At 38.2% G+C, this 26,703-nt stretch overlaps 1 protein-coding gene and 1 pseudogene across 2 annotated transcripts in view; one reads left to right on the top strand and one right to left on the bottom strand.

The window, feature by feature from the left end:
* The window catches only part of ZSWIM5 (zinc finger SWIM-type containing 5), a 189,827-nt gene that overhangs the window by 118,079 nt on the left and 45,045 nt on the right, over positions 1-26,703 (bottom strand). The window lies entirely within an intron of this gene.
* On the top strand, positions 8,041-8,628 carry LOC117092687 (annotated as a pseudogene).

The raw sequence follows: 26,703 nt of genomic DNA, 5'->3' as shown, positions 1-26,703 counted from the left end.
TGTCTCACTCTGTCACCCAGGCTGGAGTGCAGTGGCGTGACGTAGGCTCACTACAACCTCCACCTCATGGACTCAAGTGATCCTCCCATCTCAGCCTCCCGAGTAGCTAGGACCACAGGCATGCCCTATCACGCCTGGCTAATTTTTCTATTTTTGGTAGAGATGGGGTTTCTCCATGTTGCCCAGGCTGGTCTCGAACTCCTGAGCTCAAAGGATCCACCTGCCTCAGTCTCCCAAAGTGCCAGGATTACAGGCATGAGCCAACATGCCCAGCCTCAATTTGTGAAGTCTTAGTAGGGCTTTTTATTATTTAGAAAACCTTGAAATATTGAAGTCCACAATGGATCATTAAAAACTAACACTTCCTTTCAGCCATCTACATTAATCTTAAATCCATAATTTATTTCATATATTAAATAATACATCAAATTCATAATACATAAAATATAATTTATCATGGTTGTAAAATTTCATAGCGAAAATAAAAGCAACTGGGAATATAAGTGTGAGCCACCGCACCCAGCCAATTTGGGTTTTCTTTAACTTTTTAATCCCTTTTTTTTGCTCCTACTACAGACATGGAGGGTCTTCTTTAATGACTTTAACGTATACATCTGATAAGTACAATATCTGGATTTCCTGGGCCTGTTTCTCTTGTCTTTTTTTGTTTTCCCTCTTGGTGTTTAGTCAAATCTTGTCAGTTTGCATAACTGGTTATTTTTTACTGAGTTTCAGTTATAGTATATGGAAAACTGTAGAAATAACCTGAGGCTCTGGAACATGTTACCTTCCTTCAGAAATTTACTTTTCTTATTTGACAGGTAATTAAGCTAAAGGAAGATTGCTTTAAGCAGGATCAAGATGACAAAAATTAGGTTTCAGCCATTTTGAATACTAGTCTATTTTTGGCTCACCCTTACTGCTAGGGTATAATTCTTCAGGGTTCCAATAAAAAGCCTGGGGTGTTTACCAGGGCCTCTCCTCCTTAGAGCTCTCCGCACTTTGCCCTTCTAGCTCCACAAGACTGCTGAAAACCCTATTCAGTTTCTCAGCCTCTTATCCTTGCTAATTTTGTAAACAGCAATCACCTTGAGTGGTCCTAAATGTTGGGCTCACCTCTCTTAGCTTTTCCCTTCTACCAGATCTTAGCCTCACAAATTCTCATTGCCTTGGTATTTTCTGATGCCTTCAGATTTTTTTATTTTTTAGACACAGGGTCTCACTGTGTCGGCCAGGCTAGAGTGCAAAGGTGCAATCATAGCTCACTGGGGCCAAGTGATTCCCCTGCCTCAGCCTCCCAAGTAGCTGGAACTCCAGGCATAAACCACCATGTCCAGCTAATTTTTTTTATTTTTTGAAAAGAGAGGGTCTTGCTATGTTGCCCAGGCTGGTTTTGAACTCCTGGCTTCAAGTGATCCTCCTGCCGTGGCCTCCCAAAGCATTGGGATTGCAGGCAGAAGCCACAGCACCTAATCCAAACAGATTTTAAAAAATATTTATCCAGCCCTTGTGGACCTTTTATTTTAGTAGAAGAAAGGCGATAAACAAAAAATAAGTAAATTGCAGTATATTAGAAGACAAGTGCTATAGAAAAAAAAAAAGTAGATCAAGGTTGGGTATAAAGGGCTAGAAGGTAAATTGTAATTTTAAATATGGTGGACAGGGTAGGCCTTCCTCATCAGAAGGTAACAACTAAGCAAAAACTTGAAGAAGATGAGGGATTTGCCCATGTGAATATCTGAGTCAAAAACTTTACAAGCTGAGGCAATAGACAATATAAAGATCCAAAGACAGGAACGTGCCTGGCATGTTCAAAGAATAGCAAGGAGGACATTATGATTGGTGCAGGATGAGCTAGTGGGACAGTAAAAGAGAAGTTAGAGAAGTAACGCAGGGAAGGGTGACAGATTAGTTGGAGTCTTTTAAACTACTGTATGGAATTTGGCTTTTACTCTAAGTTAAATGAGGAACCTTTGCAGCATTTTAAGCAGACTACTATCATCCTGGCTGCTGTGTTGAGAATATACTGTACTGAGGCAAGAATAGGAACAGGGAGGCCAGTTACATGGCTATTGTAAATAAATCACGGGAGAGATCACATTGGCCTGAATTAGGGTGGTAATGGTGGAAAGTGTTGGAAGCAGTTCCTCCAACACTGGGGTTTACTTTCTTACCAATCTCATTTCTATGAAACTGCCTAAATATGTATCTCCACAAATAGGAAACATGCACAAGTGACCCCTAACAACATGGGATTGAACAACATGGGTCAATTTATACAAGGATTTTTTTTCAACCAAACATAAACAGAAAATACAGTATTCCTGAAAATTTTTAAAAAATGAAAAGAAAGGCTGGGCGCGGGGGTTCACACCTGTAATCCCAGCACTTTGGGAGGCCGAGGTGGGTGGATCACCTGAGGTCAGGAGTTCGAGACCAGCCTGGCCAACATAGTGAAACCCCTCATCTCTACTAAAAATACAAAAATTATCCGGGTATGGTGGTGTGTGCCTGTAGTCCCAGTTACTCCGGAGGCTGAGGCAGGAGAATCGCCTGAACCCAGGAGAAGGAGGTTACAGTGAGCCGAGACCACGCCATTGCACTCCAGCCTGGGCGACAAGAGTGAAATCTATCTCAAAAAAAAAAAGGAAAAGGAAAGAGAAAAGAAAATACAGTATTCATGAGACTTGCAATCCACACATACGGGAGGTCAACTTTTCAAATAAGCAGGTTCCACAGGGCTGACTATGGGACATGAGGATAGAGGCTTCATTATACAGGTATGACTGATTAAATCATTGGCCACTGGTGATTAGCTCAAAACGCAACCCCTCTCCCCTCCCCAGGGAGGTCAGGGGGTGGGGTGGAGTGAAGGTTCCAAACCACTAATCTCATGAGTGATTCACCTGGCAACCAGCTCCTATCCTCACTAACATTAACTCACGTGTAGATGACAAGGGCTTATTATGAAAAGCTGAAATAATTCATCAATAGCAGAAATTTCTTTTCTCCTTTTTTTTGTTTTTTGAGACTGAGTCTTGCTCTATTGCCCAGGCTGGAGTGCAGTGGAACAATCTCAGCTCACTGCAACCTCCACCTCCTGGGTTTAAGCAATTCTCCTGCCTCAGCCTCCCGAGTAGCTGGGATTACAAGCACCTGCCACCATGCCCGGCTAATTTTTGTATTTTTTTAGTAGAGACGGGGTTTCACCACACTGGCTAGGCTGCTCTCAAATTCCTGACCTCAAATGGTCCACCTGCCTCAGCCTCCCAAAGTGCTGGGATTACAGGTGTGAGCCACTGCACTGGCCCTTTTTCCCTTTTTTTAAGAGACACAGTCTCACTCTGTTACCCAGGCTGTGGTGCCATGGCACAATCACGGTACATAGCAGCCTTGACCTCTGGGTTCAAGTGATCTTCCCACCTCAGCCTCCCTACTAGCTGGGACTACAGACGCATGCTACCATGGTGGCTAATTTCTTTTTCTTTTCTTTTCTTTTCTTCCCTTTCTCCTCCTTTCCTTTCATTTCCTTTCTTTCTCTCTCTTTCTCTTTCTCTCTCTCTCTCGTTCTCTCCCTCCCTCCCCTCTCCCTCCGTCTCCTTCTCTCTTTTTTTTTTTGTAAAGACAGAGTCTCAAGCAATCTTCCCATCTTGACCACCCAAAGTGCTGGGATTACGGCATGAGCCACCATGCCCGGCTTCAAACTCCTGGGCTCAAGCAATCCCCCCTCCTGCCTGAGCCTCCTGAGTAGCTGAGACTACAGGTATATGCCACCATGCCCAGCTAATTTTTTCTTTTCTTTTTCTTTCTTTCTTTTCTTTTCTTTCCTTCTTTTGCTTTCTTCCTTTTTTTTTGGTAGAGACAGGGTCTTGCTTTGTTGCCCAGGCTGGTCTCAAACTCCTGAACTCAAGTGATCCTCCCACCTCAGCCTCCCAAAATTCTAGGATTACAGGTGTGAGACATCCTGCCCAGCAACAGCAGAAATTTTAAATGAAGTCCTTCAGGTGGAAGGAAATAATACCAAATGAAAAATATGCATTTGCACATAAAAATGAAGAACACTGGAAACAGTAGCAATGTAGATAAATTCAAATGACTTCATTTATTATTTAAATCTCCTGAAAACACAGCTATTAAAAGAAAAACAATAACAATGTATTTTAAGGTTTACATTTTGTATAAAAGTAAATGTGTGAAAACATTAGCACAAAGGCTGGTAGAGAAGAAATGGAAGTATGCTGTGATAAGGTACTAATACTGTTAGTGAAATAGTACAGTATCACTTGAAAGTAGATGTTGCTAAAGGTACAACTAAAGGTTGGCAAACTACAGCCTGCAGGCCAGATCTGACCTGCCACCTGTTTCTGTAAATAAAGTTTTATTGGGATACAGCCATAGCTATTCATTTATCTATTGTTTATGGCTGCTTTTGTGCAACAATGGCAGAATTGTAGTTGCAACAGATAGTGTGATCTACAAAACCTATAACATTTAGGCTATCTGGACATTTATAGAAAAAGTTTGCTGATCTCTGGTATATACTATACACTCTCAAATAAGCACAAAAAGATACAGCTAATATGCCAACAAAGGAGATAAAATGGAATCATAAAAGATAATCAAAAAGGAGGCAGAAAAATAAAAAGAGAACAAACAGCAGATGACAAACAGAAAACGAATAGCAAGACGGTAGATTTAAACACAACTATATCAACAACCATGTTAAATGTAAGCAGACTAAACAGCCTAATAAAAAAGGCAGAGATTATTACATTGGATAAAAAGGCAAGATCCGATCATACACTGCCTACAACAAGCTCATTTAAAATATAAAGACATAAATAGGTTAAAAAGATTAGGCTTCTAGAGATGGATAAGATGGAGTAAGCACACTTTACTCTCTCTCCCCCACAGAAGGCAGCTTTCAAACCTGGAAAGAATGTATGGAGTAGTATTTGAAGATGTTGAAAAGTCATTAGTAGCAGACAGACTGGGAAAGGAGACCAGAATTTGAAGTACCACTAAACCAGCAGTGAGTTTATCCTTTTATTTCCCTCTAGTATACCCAGCCTGAATTCAACACATTCAAAAGCCCAGTAGTGATCACTGGGTACATACAGAGAGAGATCCAGGAAAAGCCTCTCAAAGAATGGGAAAGAGAACTCCTCATACTCAGAGAGTGTGAAAAATCCCCCATTTTTTCCACTTTCTTTTCTCCATTTTCTCACATCCCAACCTCCGGGCAATCCTATAGTGATGGCAGTGAAAGCAGCAGCAGCTGCTGCACCAGTAGCAACAGGAATCATCAGAAGTCAAAATTCTGAAAAAGGGAGACTTTACTCTCTTTTGGTGAAGCAGTAGTTTTAAGAGGATGAGGCCAATTCTCACTTTGTCTTTTTCCATTTTCCTGCTGCTTGGACCTAGATATGCAAGTATACATCAGAAAGGGGTAATTGTTCTAAGTTTCTGGTGAGAGAACAGAAAAGGATTCTGTTCCTCAGGGAACCAGAAAGTACTAGGGAGATCAAGAAGATGAAGAACAGAGATGAAGAACAGAGATGAAGAACTCAGGAGAGCAAGCCCATAAACTGGTTTATGAACTTCTGGACCCAGCCCAAGTAGAGAAATGTAGATCTGTCCAATTTAGCATATAATAAACAGAAGTGACATTCACTGGAATTGTAGGCTATAGCAGCCAGGTTGAAACTTGCGGTCTGAACCCAACCAGATAGACTGCCTACTAAAACAACAACTATCAATATACTCCATAAGATTTATCAAAAACCAGCTGACTACAAAAAACTCACTTCAAATATAATGACATAGGTAGACCAAAACAATTAAATGTTTACACATGGAAAATATATGTACCATGTAAACACTAATCAAAACAAAACTGGAATGTTTATAGTAGTATGAGACAAAGTAGACTCTGAACACACAAAAAAACAACACAGATAAAGAAGAATATCATGTAACAATAAAAGGGTCAGGCAGTAATCCCACGGTGGCTGGGATTTTGTCTCATATTACTATATGAGAGGTGGGTGTATTGCTTGAGCCCAGGAGTTCTAGACCAGCCAAGGCAACATGGTGAAACCTCATCTCTACAAAAACTACAAAAATTAGCCAGCCATGGTTGTGCATGTCTGTGGTCCCAGCTACTCAGGAGAACAAAGTAAGAGGATCACTTGAGCCCAGGCAAGTTGAGGCTGCAGTGAGCCGAGATCGCACCACTGCACTCCAGCCTAAGTGACAAAGTGAGACCCTGTCTCAAAAACATTAATAAATAAAAATAATTATTAGAGAGAACTACACATACAAATTGGACAACTTTAATGAAATGAACTGATTTTTCACAAACTCAAACTACCAACATTCACCAAAGATTAAACAGATATCTGAATAGTCTTTTTGTTTTTTGTTGTTTTGAGATAAGGTCTTACTCTGTCACCTAGGCTAGAGAATACAGTGGCACAATCATGGCTCACTGCAGTCTTGACATCCCAGGCTGAGAAGATCCTCCCAACTTGGTCTCCTAGTAGCTTGGACCACAGGTGCATGCTACCATGCCTGGCTAATTTTTTGTATTTTTTGTAGAGATGGAGTTTTGCCACGTTGCCCAGGCTGGTCTCAAACTCCTGGACTCAAGCAACTGGGATTACAGGTATGAGCCATGGTGCCTGGCCAATAGTTCTATATTTACAAGAGAAATTGAATATGTGGCCAAAAACTTTCTGAAAAATAAATCTCCAGTGACAGATGGTTTCACAGGTAAATTCTTCCAAATATTTAAAGAAGAAATAATACCAATTTTATAAAATTTCATCCGGAAAAAAGAAAGAGGAATACTTCCAAACTCATTTCATGATCCCAACACTACTCTGTACTAAAACCAGACAATAACAGTATTTAAAAAAAAAAAAAAAAAGACAAGGAAGAAAACCACAGACTGTTGGACACAGTGGCTCAAATCTATAATCCCAGCACTTTGGGAGGCCGAGGTGGGCAGGTCGTACAAGCCCAGGAGTTTGAGACCAGCCTGGGCAACATGGTGAAACCCTGACTCTACCAAAAAAAAAAAAAAAAAATTAGCTGGGTGTGGTGCATCCCTATGGTCCCAGCTACTTGGGAGGCTGAAGTGGGAAGATTGCTTATACCTGCGAGGCAGAGGTTACAACGAGCTGAGATTGCACTACTGCACTCCAGCCTCGGCAATAGAGTGAGACTCTGTCTCAAAATAAAAAAAGAAGAAGAAAAGAAAACACAGACCAATATTTTTCATGAAGACAGACACAAAAATTCTCAACAAAATATCAGCATACCAACTCCAGAAACATATACAAAAAATAATATACCACAACAAAGTGGGCTTTCTTTTGTGAATGCAAAGCTGGTTCAATATTTGAAAAGTAATTTATGTAATCTACCATATTAACAGTCTAAAGAAAAAAAAGCATATGATCATACAATTTGACACAGAAAAAAGGATTTGACAAAATACAACATCTGCTCATGACTAAAAACAACAGCAACAACAAAACTCTTAGCAAACCTAGAATGGAAGTAAATTTCTTCAACCTGATAAAGGGTATCTACAAAAATACTCCATCATACAAAATACTAAATGTTGAAAGACTCAATGCCTTCTTCCTAATATCAGGAGTAAAGCAATCATGTACATTCTCCCCATTCCTATTCAACATTGTACTGAAACTCTTAGCTGGTGCAACACAGGAAGAAAACGTAATAAAAATAAACGGATTGGAAAGGAAGATATAAAACTGTCCTTATTCAAAAATAACATGATTGTCTACCTAGAAACTCCCAAGGAATTTACTAAAAAGTGCATTTAGCAAGGACTCAGTTACAAGATCATCATACAAAAACCAAACATATTTCTTTATGCTAGCAATATACAAATACAAACATAAAATTTTAAAAAACGAATTATAATAACTTCAAAAAGTAAAATATTTAGGTATAAGTCTAACAAAACATGTAGGCATCTATAGACTGAAAACTATAAAACAGTGATGAGGGAAACGGTGCAGGGTTTGAAACATGGCGGATGACGTAGACCAGCAACAAACTACCAACACTGTAGAGGAGCCCCTGGATCTTATCAGGCTCAGCCTAGATGAGCGAACTTATGTGAAGATGAGAAATGACCGAGAGCTTCGAGGCAGATTACATGCTTATGATCAACATTTAAATATGATCTTGGGAGATGTGGAAGAAATTGTGAACTACTATAGAAATTGATGAAGAAACATATGAAGAGATATATAAATCAACGAAACGGAATATTCCAATGCTCTTTGTCCGGGGAGATGGCGTTATCCTGGTTGCCCCTCCACTGAGAGTTGGCTGAAACAAATAATTTGTCCTGTATGGAAAACAGAAGACTTTGTACAGTGGCCTTTCTAAATGTACAAAACATTTGAAAGAGAAACCTGCATACATTTTGATATTAAGAAATAATTCTGGGGATTCTTCCACGCCTGCAATGAGTTGATTTGCAGAAAACTCACAACTTCTTAAGTGAAATGGTATTTTCATTTTTCTTAAACTCTTCCAATAAATATGACCACCAAGATGCAAAAAAAAAAAAAAAAAAAAAAAAAACCGGGATGAAAGAAATCCAGGAAGACCTAAATAAATAGAGAGATATACTGTGTTCACAGATTGAGGACTCAATATAGTGAAGATTTCAATTTTCCTAAAATTGATATATAGGTTTAATGCAGTATCAGTCAAAATCTCAGATTTCTTAAAATACCGACAAGCTAATTTTAAAATTTATACAGAAAGGCAAAGGAACTGGAAGAGCTAAAATAATTCTGAAAGGGAAGAATAAAGTTAGAGGAACCACATGAACTTTAAGAAATACTATAAAGCAGCCAGGCATGGTGGTTTAAGCCTATAATCCCAGCACTTTGGGAGGCTGAGGCAGGAGGATTATTTGAGATCAGGAGTTCGAGACTAGCAAGGGCAGTATCACGAAATCTTGTCTCTAGAAAACAAAAAATAAAAAATTGCTGGCCATGATGGTGCACAACTGTTGTGTCCCAGCTCCTTGGGAGGTTGAGACAGGAGGTTTGCTTGAGCCCAGGAGTTTGAGGCTGCAAGTGAGCTATGATCGTGCCACTGGATTCCAGCCTGGGCAACAGCGTGAGACCCTATCTCCATACAAATATGGCCAATCGATTTTGAAAAAGAAATAAAATCAATTCAATGAAGAGAGGACAGTCTTTTTAATATATAGGATTGGACAATGAACACTGAACACTGAACATCAATATACAAAATGAATAAACAAACCTCAATCTAAACCTCACATTTTGTACAAAAATGTATAAAATGTTTAGAATAAAACACAGCAGAATATCTTTGTGACCTGGGATTAGGCAAAGAGTTTTTATACACGTCACCAAAAGCAGAATCCATAAAAGAAGAAACTGGTAAGTTGGACTTCATTAATATCAAAAACTCTTGCTCTAGCAAAAACGCTATTAAAATATTGAAGAAACAAGCCACAGACTGGGAGAAAATATTTGCAAGACACATATCCAATAAAGGACTTGCATCTAGGATATATAACGAACTCTAAAAACTAAAAATAAGAATATGAACAAGTAAATTTAAAAATAGGCAAAAGATGTGGGTACTACTCTGAAGAGAATATAAAAATGGCAAATAAGTACATGAAAAAATGTTCAGCATCATTAGCTCTTAGAAAAATGCAAATTAAAATCATTATGAAATATTACTACATACCTATGAAAATGAGTAAAATAAAAAATATTGGCAATACCAAGTGCTGATGAAGATGCAGAACCAGAACTGTCACACTTTGCTGGCATGAATACAAAATGGTACAGGCACTCTGGAAAAGCATTTGTCAGTTTCTTAAGTTAAATATACACTTGCTTACCATATTACCCAGCAATCCCACTCCTGGGATTTCTCCCTAGAGAAATGAAAACTTATGTTAACAACAACAACAACAAAAAAAAAAAACAGAAAAAACTGGTTATCAACATTTATAGCAGCTCTATTCATAACTGCCAAAAATTAGAAACAACCCAAATATCCTTTAACAGGATAAACAATTTGTAGTACATTTATATATAACAGAATACTACTCAGCAAAAAGACAGAACAAACCATAGATACAGGCAACAACTTAGAGGAATATATCAAAGGCAATGCTGAGTAAAAGAAGCCATCTAGAAAGGTAACACACTACATATTTCCATTTATATAACATTCTTTAAAAAAACCCAAAACTAGAGTGATGGAGAACAGATCAGTGGCTGCCAAGTGTTAAGGGTGTAACTATAATGGAGTGAGGTTTTTGGGGTGATGGAACTGTTCATATCCTGGCTATGGTATAGGTTACAAAAATTTATACATCTGTTAAAATTCACAGAACTGTACATCGAAAGAAAAAAGTCACCTTTATTCTGTGATATTTTTAAAAACACTATTTATTTTTAGATTTCAAGGAAAAAAGAGAACAGGAAGAGTGAGCAAAGGAGACTGAGATGGAGCTGCTAACAAGGTAGGAGAAAAACTAGGAGAGTGTGGTACCCTAAGAGCCTCATGAAGAAAATGAATCAAGGATGACAGTGATCAACTATACCAAAAACTGCTGATATTCAAGTAAGAAAAGAACTGAGAAATGACAACTGGCAATGTAGAGGTGGCTCTGATGAGAATGGATCTGGCATAGTAAACACTGGTTGAAACAGATTTAAGAGAAAATGATTTAAGACAGAAATTGGAGTCAACAGGTATAGATAACTTTAAGTATTGCTACAAAAGACAGTAAAGATATAGGACAATAGCTGGTAGAAGTAGAGTTAAGAGAAGATTTTTACTAAGAAATAAAAGTATGTTTTTATGCCAATGGGAATATCCAATAGAGAATAAAAAGTTGATGATGTAGTCCAGCTTTTTTCAGCACTTAGAATTATTCATTTATACATATACCTACCATGTTACCACGTTGTAACCATAGCCTGGAAACATAAGCAAATATCATGTCATCAAAAACTTAACTGATTTGAAAAAAAAAAAAGTATAAAATAGAAATGTCTGTTTCTAGACTTTTCTTTTTTTTTGAGACAGTCTCACTCTCACCCAGGCTGGAGTGCAGTAGTGCAATCTTGTCTTACTGCAACCTCCGTTTCTCCGGTTCAAGTAATTCTCGTGCCTCAGCCTCCCGACTAGCTGGGATTACAGGTGTACGTCACCACGCCTGGCTAATTTTTGTATTTTTAGTAGAGAGAGGGTTTCATCATGCTGGCCAGGTTGGTCTCAAACTCCTGGCCTCAAGTGATCCACCCGCCTCAGCATTCCAAAGTTGTTTCCAGACTTTATAGACTATACACACACATGCAATTGCATACATACATACTCATATTGACTACAAGCTCCATTGGCCAGCTCTATAAATCAACTTACTTTCCTATGAATATGCTTTATAGTACAGTCAAAGTAACGCCCTGATTTCCCAGTCCACTCCTGACTCACCACATGACCATACTTGGTCCTATACTACCCACATTTCTGTTATTAACTATGAACCTAACTGAATTCTAAGTTTTCAAGGCTGAGAAATACAGTTCTGTTATTATAAATGTTCTATGGTTTCCCCATGTCCCAATGGACAAAAATGATATGTCCTGAATAACAAGTGACATCATCTTTAATAAAAGAAAAGATTAGCATTATCAACTTTTTTTTTTTTTTTTTTAAACAGAGTCTCACTCTGTTGCCCAGGCTGGAGTGCAGTGGTACAATCTTGGCTCACTGCAACCTCTGCCTCTCAGGCTCAGGAGATCTCCTGCCTCAACTTCCTAAGTAGCTGGGACCAACAGGCATTAACCATCATGCTCGGCGAACATTATCAACTTTCAAAAGGGCTAAACATTATACCTAAACATCTAAATCTTGAAAGTGAGAAATTCTAAATCAAAACATGGCTAAACTTCTATATAGATACTAGTTTAAATAAAATGTCATACTAATTCAAGAGACAACTTTCTAAAAATTTCCCTCCAATTACCACAAAGGAAAAGAGATAGACAGATAGATGTATTTATCAACTTGCCAGCTTCACTTGTAAGTGTAGAATTACCATATAGAAAACGTTTTCTGCTTTGCAGAACACAACTGTGCATTCAAATACAGTTCTAAGAAAGACCTCTTAATCTGTTCCATTGTTAGTTAAGTGGTTTATACATGCAGAAAAAAAGGAAGACACCAGTTGGATATATATAATATGGAAAGAAAAAAATGGGGATAGGAGAAATAATCTCAACATTTCTTACTTTTCTCCTTTCTAAAAACCCCTTCTTCTTATTCTTCCCTTTTCTCATCACCCACACCCCCAAAAAACACAAGATCCATGCCAAACCCCACAAAAGCTCTTAGGCCTCTCTCAAGCATGCAAATGTAATTTTCTACCCAGACAACACACTTCCTTTTTAATGAACTCCAAAAACAATCTGTGAATGCCCACAGAAAAGAGGAAAATTGCAATAAAAAAAATAAAAACAGAGAGATATGGGGGAGGGTCAAGATGGATACGGCAAATCCAGAGTTTAAATAGACATAAAAGATAATGAAGGTGAAAGGATTGTAATCAAACAAAATGGTTTGCAATCTGTCATTTCATATAAATGAGACTCAGAGAAATATATGAATATTCACTTGAATCAAAATCATTCATTACAGGAGTGGTCCTTCAAGTGAAAGGATCTCTGTCAAGGCCCAATGTGGCTGTCATTCTTTTTTCCATTTTGTAATTTAAAAACACAAAAAAAATTGTATATGGATAAAAAGAGAAAAAATAATGTTACATATGCACAAACCCATAAAGCCATCAAGAGAGGGAACACATTTAGTCATGATATAACCAAATACTACATCAAAATTAGACCTTCAAAGAGTGTTCATAAATGATGAGACACTTCAGTCAGTCACATGATTCAGGATCCCTCCAGATGCACATTATGATTCAGATTTGAACACTAAATAGAGTAGGCCAAAGGGTAGGGTGGGAGGACTTGAAGAAAAACATAATGCAAAAAAGGTCATCAAAATGAAAACTGTCTTCTTGCCACACAATTTGAAGAGAAGTTTCATTGAAAAAAAAAAATAGCTGTAAACCAATTTAGGCCGAAATAATTGCTACATTTTATAATCTAACCTCTTAATAGTGAATAGAATTCTTCTCCCTGCTTAAGGATCAAATTGGTTGGGCTCTGCACTTGTCTGGCACCATGCTGTGGGCTATTTCCTTTAATACATAACCAATCAAAGATGTATTCAGGCTTTTGTGAGATCCAAAGCTTGTAACTAACGGCATATTCTAGAGCATCATGAAGTTTCTCTAAAAGGAGCAGACAAAGCTATAAACAGTGATAGCCTCCCTCGGATAGTTAATATTCATTTCTCAAAGGTAGACACTGAACCCTTTATAATATACCAAATACAGACACTTTTTCTTATCGTACTTGTCCTGTAATATTTATACTAATTTTTTCTTCCTTCAATTTGTATCAACACACCATAAGATCACAGCTGCTTAAAGAAATAACAATAACAACAAAACTCTTCAAAATACATATTAATAATTGTGGCTGAGCATGGCGGCTCATGCCTTGTAAGCCCAGCACTTTAGGAGGCCAAGACGCCAGGACTTCTTGAGGCCAGGAGTTTGAGACCAGCCTGGGCAATATAGTAAGACTCCACTTCTACAAAAAAAAAATTTTTTTTTTAATTAGCAGGGCATGGTGGCACATCTATAGTCCTAACTGAGACTGATGCAGGAGGGTTGCTTGAGTCTAGGAGTTTGAGGCTGCAGTGGGCTAGGATCGTACCGTATCACGCGAGCCTGGTCAACAGAGCAAGATCTTGTCTCTAAAACTAAAAGAAAAACAAAAACATGATTGTTACATGTACAAACACAGTAAAATAATCTACCAATAGTAAGTACCAACTGAAAATCATACTGCGTTTTCAGGCTTCACGATAAATGTCATCAACTGAATATATAATTTAGCACAAATCTTTACGGAATGATTATGCTCACATAAGGCATACATAAACATTATATCATTGTTAAATTTATACCTGATGGATGAAAATAATTTCACATATTGGCATACATGTTACAAAGCACTATCAAGAGACTGCTTTTTAAAATCTTCCTAACAAAAGACATTAAGGTAACCAAATTAAATCATGGAGTTAAGGATGAAAGAACATATATAACTGTAGTATATGAGTTAAATCTTCCTTTCATTTATCTATAACAGGTTCATTACCCATTGCATCCACATGGGAATACAGAACACAGAGTTAAATATTTGTTTATATTGAAAAATAACATCTATCTTCATAATAAATCTATTTCAAGTTTATCACATTCTTTATAAAATAATACTTTGTTCATTTTTCCACATAAATTATGTTGAAACAAAAATTAATCCATCAACTTTTAAACTACCATATAAAAGGGACTAGAAGGAACATATAGTCTGGGCATGGTGGCTCACACCTATAACCCCAGCTTTGGGAGGCCAAACTGGGAGGATCACTTAAGGCCAGGGTTCAAAGATCAGCCCAGGAAACATAGCAAGGCCACATCTCTACAAAAAAATTTAAATATTAGCTGAACATGGTGGTGTACACCTGTAATCCCAGCTACTCAGGAGGCTAAGACAGGAGGATTGTTTGAGCCCAGGAGTTCAAGGCTGCAATGAGCTCTGACCACACTACTGCACTCCACCCTGGGCAACAAAGTGAGACCTTATCTTTAAAAAAAAAAAAAAAAAATACACGAATGGGCAATAACCATTTTGAAAAGATAGTTACATCAATCATTAAGAAAATGCAGGCCAGGCGCCGCGGTGGCTCAAGCCTGTAATCCCAGTACTTTGGGAGGCCGAGACGGGAGGATCACGAGGTCAGGAGATCGAGACCATCCTGCCTAACACGGTGAAACCCTGTCTCTACTAAAAAAAAATACAAAAAACTAGCTGGGCGAGGTGGCGGGCGTCTGTAGTCCCAGCTACTCGGGAGGCTGAGGTAGGAGAACGGTGTAAACCCGGGAGGCAGAGCTTGCAGTGAGCTGAGATCTGGCCACTGCACTCCAGCCTGGGTGACAGAGACAGAGTCCATCTCAAAAAAAAAAAAAAAGAGAAAATGCAAATAACCACAATGAGATACCATTTCACACCCACTAGGATGGCTATAATAAAAACACCAGAAACTATCAAGTATTGACGAGGATCAGGAGAAATAGGAACCCTTGTAACATTGCTAGTAAGTATGTAAAATGGTACAGCTACTGTGGAAAACAGTTTGCCAGTTCCTTAAAATGTTGAACACAATTACCATATGACCCAGCCATTCTACTCCTAGGTATATAACCAAGAGAAATGAAAACACATGACTACACAGAAATGTGTAATAGCCAAAAGACGGAAACAACCCACTGTCCATCAACTGATGAATGGATAAACAAATTGTGGCACATTTACACAATGGAATATTATCCAGTCATAACAAAGAATAAACTGCTGATGCATGCTACAACTTTGATAAACCTCAAAAACATTACGCTAAGAGGAAGAAACCAGACATAAAAGATCACATATTGTTAAGATTCCTTTTACATGAAATATCCAGAATAAGCAAATCCATAGAGACAGAAAGTAGATTAGAGGTTGCCAAGGGATGTATGAAGAGGGAAATGGGGAATAATTACTTAATGGGTATAGGATATTCTGCTGGGATGATGAAAAAGTTCTGAGAGAGGTGGTGGCTGCATAACATTTTGAATGCACCAAATGCCACTAAACTTTAAAATGGCTGTGTTGCGTGAATTTATTCTCAATAAAAAACGAAGGAAAAGCTTCTATATTTTTTCAAATTAGAACTTAAAAGTAGTGTATTAATATCATATATGTTCTGTGAAGAAAAAAAGAAAGTGTAAAGTAAAAAAAGATCATTAACTATGGTAAAGGTAATAGTGTGATTCAAAGGATACCATTTAAAACGGACAAATCACATAGCAAAACATTAAGTTAAAGAAAAGGTCATTGTGGGCATGATAAAAGGCATAAATAGGCCAGGAGTGGTGGCTCACATCTGTAATCCCAGCACTTTGGGAGGCTGAGGTGGGTGGATCACTTGAGCTCAGGAGTTCAAGATCAGCCTAGGCAACATGACAAAACTTCACCTCTACTAAAAATACAAAAAAATAGCCAGCGTGATGGCACACGCCTGTGGTTCCAGCTACTAGGGAGGCTGAGGTTGGAGGATTGCTTGAATCCAGGGGGCAGTGGCTGCAATGAGTGGTGGTTCATGCTTGTAATCCCAGCACTTTGGGTGGCCAAGGTGGATGGATCACCTGAGGTAAGGAGTTTGAGACCAGCCTGGCCAAATGATGAAACCCTGTCTCTACTAAAAATACAAAAATTAGCTGGGTGTGATGGTGTGTGCCTGTAGTCCTAGCTACTCAGGAGGCTGAGGCAGGAGGACAGCTTGAACACAGGTGGCAGAGGTTGCAGTAAGCTGAGAAGATGCTACTGCACTCCAGACTGGGCAACAGAGTGAGACTCCGTCTCAAAAAAAAAAAAAAAAGAAAAAGAAACTAACAAGTACTAGTAGAAAACATAGATAAGTTTCTCTACAACCTAGATGTGAGGAGAAGTTTTCTAATTATTATTCAAAATTCAGATGAATTAAAGAAAGATTGTTATATTTGGCTATACAAAAATGGTAACAAAACCAAAAATTATTCTATGGCTCCAAATAACATAAAGTCAAAAGACAACAAATTACTACTTAACTTATAAAAATCAAGAGGAAAAATAACAAAAATGGAAGTTCCTTTTAAAAACTGAGAGAAAAAAACAAGATTCCTTCTAAAATGTGAGGTAAAACCCCTCACAAATCCCTTTTAAATACTGAAAGAAAACAACAGGGGAAAGACATGAACAGATAATTTACAAGGAAAGATATTAAAATGCATTCAATTTTTAAATGGTCCTTACACATATGAAAAGATGTTCAACCACACTCATAATAAGAAACTGCAGGCCAGGTGAGGTGGCTTACACCTGTAATCCCAGCACTTTAGGGGGCCAAGGTGGGAGGATCATTTGAGGCCAGGAGTTCAAGGCCAGCCTGAGCAACATACAGAGGCCCTGTCTCTACCAAAAAAAAAAATTAGCCAAGCATGGTGGTGTGTGCCTGTAGTCCCAACTACTCGGCAGACTGAGGTGGGAGGACTGCCTGAACCTGGGAGGTTGAGGCTGCAGTGAGCTATCATTGTGCTAGCCTGCTAATCAGTAGTCCACTGTATGAATCTATCATAGTTTGTTTAAGTATTCCCCTAATGATGATATTTCCAATTTATGCCACTATACATGGTTTTTCTGTAGACATGTTTCATGTCTTTTTTTTTTTTTTTTTTGAGATGGAGTTTTGCTCTGTCACCCAGGCTGCCAGGTTGGAATGCAGCGGTACAATCTCAGCTTACTGTAAGCTCTGCCTCCCGGGTTCAAGCCATTCTCCTGCCTCAGACTCCCAAGTAGCTGGGATTACAGGCACCTAACACCACACCAGGCTAACTTTTGTAGTTTTAGTAGAGACGGTTTTACCACGTTGACCAGGCTGGTCTCAAACTCCTGACCTCAAGTGATCTGCCCACCTTGGCTTCCCAAAGTACTGGGATTACAGGGATGAGCCACCATGCCTGGCCAACATGTTTTATTTCTACTGATAAATACCTACGAGTGGAAGTGCTGGGTCATATGTAGTTGCATATGTTGTTTCATAAGAAACTGCTAGACCTTTTTCCAAAGTGGTTTGGACCATTTCCACCATGAAGGTACAAGAGGAGAGGTCTAGTTGCTCCACATCCTCACATTTGTTGTTGGTATCTCTATATTATTCTTATAACTTTGCTATATGTTTTAAATTATATTAAAACAAATACAGTCACGTGCTGCATAACAACATTTTGGTCAACGGGGGTCGCATGCATAATGGTGGTCCTGTACGATTATAATGAAGCTGAAAAATTCCTGTCACTTAGTGACATCATAGCTGTCATAACATCATGGTGTAAAGCTTCATGTACTTGTGGTAATGCTAGTATAAACAGACCTACTAAACTACCAGTCACACATAAGTATAGCACATACAATTATGTATAGTGCATAACACTTGATAATAATTATAATGAAGGTATTTACTCTGTACTATACTTTTTAATCATTATTTTTGAGTGTACTCCTTCTAGTTATATTTTAAAAGTTAACTATAAAATAATATCGAGCAGGTTCTTCAAAAAGTATTTCAGAGGAAGGAATTGTTACCCTACGTGATGACAGCTCCACGCATGTTATTGTCCCTGAAGACCTTCCAATGGGACAGGATAAAGAGGTGGAAGACAGTGATATTGATCCTGACCCTGTGTAGGCCTAGGCTAATGTGTATCTTTGTGTCTTCATTTTTAACAAAAAAGTGTAAAAAGTAAAAATTTTAAAAAATAAAAATTGAAAAAAGCTTACAGAATAAAGATGAAGAAGGAACTTTTTTTAGACCTGTACAATGTGTTTGTGCTTCAAGCTAAGTGTTATTACAAAAAGGCGAAAAGTTAAAAACAAATTTTAAAGGTTAAAGTAAGCTAAAGTTAATTTATTATTAAAGAAAGAAAAATATTTTTTAAACCCTAATCAATTGGAGTACGAAGAGAATATACTTGCCTATGAAGTCATCTTCATTTAAAAAGACCTTACTGGCCTTTGCCAAAAGATGGAGTAGTGAAATTTTGCTGTGTAGGGACCAGTAGCATCAGACAGTGGGGATAAGTGTTTGACATCTGTACACCTGGCAACAAAGAACAGCAATAGCAGACTGTGAGTCACCAACCAAGATTCTTCCTTGCCTAGAAGCAGAAATCAGATACACCTTCTGTCTGGAATGAACAAACTCTCTGAAGTTTTCAGACAATACAGGGGAAAGGAAAATGACTGTATTTCAGATACATAGGAAAGGATAATACTGATCTCTGCTAAATATAGTATATAGGGATTGGGGTGGTTTAATTTAAATTAGAAAAATAAGAGATGGATTGCATTTTCACTCTGAATGTTGTGAGGCAGATCATACCAGTTGCATGATCACGTATGTAAAACATCTAGCAAGGTGTTATTACAATTAATCAGTAAGTGGTAATCATTGTCATTACTATTTGAGAGAGAGAGAAGATGGTTATAAGGTTCACAGTTTGTCTATATGGGAGAATGATTATATATAGGGAAATAGGGAGAAAGATCTGAGTTTGTCAAAAATATGAGGCTTCAGACATGCTGAGTTTGAGGCAGAAGAAAGGCATCCAAATAAAGATGTTCATTTGCTTAGAATGCATTTACTACGATTTCTGCTTGCTGAAATTTTATCTTTCCTCTATCCACCTTCCATCTTCCCTTTCTGCCCCTATACCCTTAACTCTTTGCAATTATTCTTGCCTTCTGTGATCCTTTAGCACATTTACATTTCTACTACTACTCTTATTATATTGTTTTATATCATAATTATTTTTCTACACATTTGTCTTGTCGACCAGATAGTGAGTTCCTTGAAAGGAAGAAGAAAATGAAGTTTGGTATATTACTTTCATTTATCCCACAAGATCTTGCCCATGATCAGTACTTAATAAATCTATCAACAATAACCCAGGGAAAGACCCAGACCTTTATATAACTTAGGTAACATCACCTAAACTTCCACATCGCCATTTGCAAGATGAACAGAAGGAACCCAGGACTCTGTGTAATCCTAGCATGACTCCTGATCTTCCCTTTGCTCAACACTCACAACTTCACTATGCCTTGAGACTTTCAGAACTAATTTCATAATGTCTTCTACGCCCTGTCACTCCAAGGAGTCCAGAGCTTCCAGGTCATCCCTCAGTGCCCAGGTTCTAACCCACATATGTCTCTATGGGCAATGAGACAAATTCTCCACATGCCTCAGCAGTACTTATTTCCCCCACTTCTCTGCTTTATTTTTCACCACAGTATTTACTACCATCTGATTATTGAGTCAATATATATACTTAAAAGTTATATATTTCATATATACTTAAAAATGGTCTATGTCAACTTTTAAGTATAAGATCCATGAGGGGTGAGATAAAAGTTGTTTTATTCATTGTGGTAACTCCAGAACCTACAGTAGTACCTGGTTCATGGTATGGCTTGATGGATGTTTGCAGAATAAATAAATGAATATATATTTCATTTGTTAATTCAGCTGACAAATATTATTAAGTGCCTATAATATATCCCTAGGATATATCAGTGAAGAAGAAAGGCATGTTTTCTATAATTATGAAGGATTATAAGGAAAGAGAAGACATTAAACATTAATTATATATAATTATTATATATAATTATGACAAATGTTCTCAAGGAAAGTATAGGATATACAATAGGGATACCTAACCTACTGGGATTAGGAAGGCTGATTCCAAACTAGAACCAAGGAAATACACTGAAGCAAAGACTGAAGGATAAGCAGGAATTAGGTAAGCAAAGAAGGGTAAAAAAGGCAAGATAAAAAGAATGTGCAAAGACTCGAAAAAGGAATTGACATGCAATAAATTGTACCTATTTAAATAATATAATTTGTTAAGTTTTGACATGCGTTAAGTTTGACGTAAGTTTTGACATACATGAAACCATCACCACTATCCAGAAAATGAACATATCCATCTCCATCTTGGCACACAATTTTTATTTACTCGACTGATATTTATTGGTATCTACCATGTGTCAGGTCTTGAGTATGCATTGGTGTATGATTCCTGCCCTTTTACAGTTCAACAGATGTCTAATTCAAGGAAGCAAAAGAAGGGCAGGGCAACAATGTCTGGGGAGGTAGGCAAGGGCTATATTCTGCAGGGCCATGTATACTATACTTGGGATTTTTATACAAAGACCAGTGAGAGGCGAGCAGGCCCAAGCCATGCTGAACTTGAACAGGACGTCATTAGAATGTGTTCAGTAGGCCAGTGATATAATCACATTTGTCTTTTCAGAAAGATCTCACTGACAACAACAACAACAAAAAGTGAAGAACAGAGAAGAGAAAGTCAAGAGTGGTTTCTGGGGGAACCAGTTAGGCAAGTGCAATAATCCTGGCAAGAGATGATGGTAGTTTGGCCAAGGTGGTGGTGGCAGATAAATTTTACACTGATTCAAGAGATAATCAGAAAGCAGAACCATCAGGAGTTGGTGATGGGTTAAATACGATGAGTAAAGAAAATGGAGCACATCTATAGCCATCTGATCTTTGACAAACCCAACAAAAATAAGCAATGGGGAAAGGACTCCCTATTCAATAAATGGTGCTGGGTAGCTGGTTAGAGATATGCAGAAAAATGAAACTGGACCACTACCTTTCACCATATACAAAAATAACTCAAGATGGATTAAAGATTTAAATATAAGATCTCAAACTTTAAGAATCACCTATAAGAAAACCCAGAAAACACCATTTGGACGCTGGCCTTGCAGAAGAATTTATGACTAGGTCCTCAAAAATATTTGCAACAAAAACAAAAATTGAGACAAGTGAGACCTAATTAAGCTAGAGGGCTTTTACACAGCAAAAGAAACTATCAACAGAATAAACAGACAACCTACAGAATGGGAGAAAATATTCTCAAAAATGGGAGAAAATATTCTCAATCTATGCATCTGACAAAGGGCTAATATCTAGAATCTATAAAGAACTTAAACAATTCAACAAACAAAAAACAAACAACCTCATTAAAAATGGGCAAAAATGCAAACAGGCACTTCTCAAAAGAAGACATACAAACAGCCAGCAAACATGTAAAAATACTCAACATTACTAATCATCAGAGAAATGCAAACTAAAACTACAACAAGGTGCCATTTCACACCAATCAGAATGGCTACTATTAAAAAGTTAAAAAAAAAAAAAAAAAAAGATGCTGGTGAGACTGCAGAGAAAAAAAAAAAAAAACAAAACAAAAAAACACTTGCACACTATTGGTGGTAATTTAATTCAGCCACATGGAAAGCAGCCTGGAGACTTCTCAAATAATTAAAAACAGAGGCCAGGCAGGGTGGTTTACGCCTGTAATCCCAGCACTTTGGGAGGCTGAGGTGGGCAGATTACCTGAAGTCAGGAGTTGGAGACCAGCCTGGCCAACATGGTGAAAAATATAAAAATTAGCCAGATGTGGTGGTGCGTGCCTGTAGTCACCACTACTTAGGAGGCTGAGGCACGAGAATCGCTTGAACCTGGGAGGCAGAGGTTGTGGTGAGCCAAAATTGTGCCACTGCACTCCAATCTGGGTGACAGAGCAAGACTCTGTCTCAAAAAAAAAAGACTTAAAAATAGAATTACTATTAGACTCCCCAACATTACCAGGTATATATCCAAAAGAAAGTAAATCATTCCACCAAAAACACACATGCACTCATTATGTTTATTGCGGTACTATTCACAATAGCAAAGACATGGGATCAATCTAGGTATTCATCAACAGTGGACTGGATAAAGAAAATGTGTATTGGTAGTCAAAGTATTGGAAGTCCTAGCCAGAGCAATCAGACGAGAGAAAGAAATAAAGGTATCTAAATTGGTAAAGAGGAAGTCAAACTGTTGCTGTTTGCATCTGATGATATGACTGTATACCTACCTAGAAAACCCTAACGACTCTTCCAAAAAGCTCCTAGAACTGATTAATGAATTCAGCAAAGATTTAGGATACAAAATTAATGTACACAAATCAATAGCTCTACTATACACCAAGAGCAACCAAGGTGAGAATCAAATCAAGAACTCAACCCCTTTTACAATAGCTGCGAAAACAATAAAATACTTAGGAATATACCTAACCAAAGAGGTGAAAGACCTCTACAAGGAAAACTACAAAACACTGCTGAAAGAAATCATAGACGACACAAACAAACAGAAACACATCCCATGTTCATGGATGGGTAGAATCACTATTGTGAAAATGACCATACTGCCAAAAGCAATCTATAAATTCAATGCAATTCCCATCAAAATACCACCATCATTCTTCACAAAACTAGAAAAAAAAATCCTAAAATTCATATGGAACCAAAAGAGAGCCCACATAGCCAAAGCTGGACTAAGCAAAAAGTACAAATCTGGAGGCATCACATTACCCGATTTCAAACTATAAGGTCACAGTCACCAAAACATCATGGTACTGATATAAAAATAGGCACAAAGACTATGGAACAGAATAGAGAATCCAGAAATAAACCCAAATACTTACAGCTAACTGATCTTCGACAAAGCAAACAAAAATATAAAATGGGGAAAGGACACCCTATTCAACAAATGGTGCTGGGATAATTGGCAAGCCACATGTAGGAGAATGAAACTGGATCCTCATCTCCCACCTTACACAAAAGTCAGCTCAAGACTGGCCAGGTGTGGTGGCTCACGCCTGTAATCCCAACACTTTGGGAGACCGAGGTGGGCAAATCACCTGAGATCAGGAGTTCGAGACCAGCCTGGCCAACAATGGTGAAACCCCATCTCTACTAAAAATAAAAAATTAGCCAGGCATGGTGGCAGGCACCTGTAATCCCAGCTACTCAGGAGGCTGAGGCAGGAGAATCACTTGTACCCTGGAGGGGGAGGCTACAGTGAACCAACATTGTGCCATTGCACTCCAGCCTGAGTGACAAGAGTGAAACTTCATCTAAAGAAAAAAATCTCAAGATGGATCAAGGACTTAAATCTAAGACCTGAAATAAAAATTCTAGAAGATAACATTGGAAAAACCCTTCCAGGCAAAGATTTCATGACGAACAACCCAAAAGCAAATGCAACAAAAACAAAGATAAATAGGTGGAACTTAAACTAAAGAGCTTCTGCACAGCAAAAGAAACAGCAGAGTAAACAGACAACCCACAGAGTGGAAGAAAATCTTCACGATCTATACATCCTACAAAGGACTAATATCCAGAGTCTACAAGGAACTCAAACAAATTAGCAAGAAAAAAAAAAAGCAATCCCATCAAAAAGTGGGCTAAGGACATGAATAGACAATTCTCAAAAGAAGATATACAAATGGCAAACAAACATGAAAAAATGCTCATAATAAATGACCAGAAAAATGCAAATCAAAACCACAATGCAATACCACCTTACTCCTGCAAGAATGGCCATTATCAAAATATAATTTTTAAAAATGTTGGTATCAATGAGGTGAAAAGGGAACACGTCTACATTGCTGGGGGGAATATAAACTAGTACAGCCACTATGAAAAACAGTGTGGAGATTCCTTAAAGAACAAAAGTAGAACTACCATTTGATCCAGCAATCCCACTGCTGGGTATCTACCCAGAGGAAAAGAAGTCATTATACAAAAAAGAAACTTGCACATGCATGTTTACAGCAGCACTATAAACATGCAACTGCAAAAATGTGGAACCAGCACAAATGCCCTGCCCATCAATCAATGACTGGATAAAGAAACTGTGGTATATACATAAGATGGAATACACTCAGCCATAAAAAGGAATGAATTAATGGCATTCGCAGCAACCTGGATGGGATTGGACACTATCATTCTAACCGAAGTAACTCAGGAATGGAAAATCAAACATTGTATGTTCTCACTCACAAGCAGGAGCTAAGTTATGAGGATGCAAAGGCATAAGAAGGATTCAATGAACTTTGAGGACTCGGGGGGAAAGAGTGGGAAGTGGGTGAGGAATACAAGACTACAAATTGGGTTCAGCATATACTGCTCAGGTGATGGGTACACCAACATCTCACAAATCACCACTAAGGAACTTACGCATGTAATCAAATACCACCTGTTCCCCAAAAACCTATGGAAATAAAAATTTGTTAAAAAAAAAAAAAAAGGAAAAAAAATTAAAACTCAGAAAAAAAGAAAACATGGTATATATACACCATGGAATACTACACAGCTATAAAAAAAGAATGATATCATGGATGCACCCGGAGACCACTATCCTAAGTGAATTAATGCAGAAACAGAAAATCAAATACCACGTTCTCACTTATAAGTGGGAGCTAAACCCTGGATACACATGGACGCAAAGATGGCAATAATAGACACTGGGTATTACCAGAGAGAAAGGAGGGAGGGGGCAAAGATTGAAAAACTAACTATTGAGTACTATCCTCACTATCTGGGTGACAGGATCAATCATACTCAAACATCAGCATCTCACAATATACCCATGTAACAAGTCTACATATGTACCCCTGAATCTAAAATAAAAGTTGAAATTATTTAAAAAAAAAAAAAAGAAAGAAAGAAAATGGAGAAGTCAAAGATAATTCTCAGTTTTCTGGCTGTACAATTAGTTGAATGTGATGTCATTTCCAAGACAGGGGACTCTGGAGGAGGAGGACTTTGATGGGAAAAGAGTTCAGTCTTGGACATACTGAGTTTGATGGGCTAAAAAGATACGTAAGTGGACATACCCAGAAGGCACTTAACTATACCTAAGTTGGGTAGAGTAGGAACATACTGCATACATCGGGGTAGTGTGGGAAGTTAAAAAAAAAAAAAAAAAAACACGGCAAAGGTGATTGAGAAAGGCCAATTGAGCAAATAAAACAAATGGCATCTAGATCAGAGAGGAGTAAGGAGTAAGTAAAACTATTCTCTCTATTCACAGATAGCATGATCTTGTATGTAGAAAATCTTAAAGAATCTACACAAACACTAACAGAGACAATAAGCGAGTTCAGCAAAGTTAAAGCCTCAAAGCACAACCTCAGTTGAACTTTACACACTTCCAATGAATAATCCAAAACTGAAAATAAGAAAATAATCAAAATAGAACCTTATCATTATCCCAGAAAGTTCCCTCATGCCCTTACTTGTCAATCCCCATTGTTCTGATTTTTTTAACCATTAACTAATTTTGCAGGCCGGGCGCGGTGGCCCAAGCCTGTAATCCCAGCACTTTGGGAGGCCGAGACGGGCGGATCACGAGGTCAGGAGATCGAGACCATCCTGGCTAACACGGTGAAACCCTGTCTCTACTAAAAATACAAAAAAACTAGCCGGGCGAGGTGGCGGGCGCCTGTAGTCCCAGCTACTCGGGAGGCTGAGGCAGGAGAATGGCGTAAACCCGGGAGGCGGAGCTTGCAGTGAGCTGAGATCCGGCCACTGCACTCCAGCCCGGGCGACAGAGCAAGACTCCGTCTCAAAAAAAAAAAAAAAAAAACTAATTTTGCCTATTTTAGAACTTCATATAATGAAATTAGACAAGATGTACTTTTGAGTAAGGTTTCTTTTTTCACTCAGCATATTATTATTGTTATGGTTACTTTTGAGACAGGGTCTTCCTCTATTGCCCAGGCTGAAGTGCAGTCGCATGGCTCACTGCAGCCTCGACCTCCTGCACTCAGGTGATCCTCCTGCCTCAGCCTCCCAAGTAGCTGGGACTACAGGCACATGCCACCACATCTGGCTAATTTTTGTTGTTGTTGTTGGTAGAGACAAGGTCTCCCTATGTTGCCCAGGCTGGTTTCGAACTCCTGGGCTCAAGTGATCCTCCCACCTTGGCCTCCCAAAGTTCTGGGATTATAGGCATGAGCCA

The sequence above is a fragment of the Trachypithecus francoisi genome, unplaced genomic scaffold (genome assembly GCF_009764315.1).
Source record: "Trachypithecus francoisi isolate TF-2019V2 unplaced genomic scaffold, Tfra_2.0 Lachesis_group12, whole genome shotgun sequence".
Classification (NCBI taxonomy): Eukaryota; Metazoa; Chordata; class Mammalia; order Primates; family Cercopithecidae; genus Trachypithecus; species Trachypithecus francoisi.
This window is presented reverse-complemented; position numbering and strand designations above follow the sequence as displayed.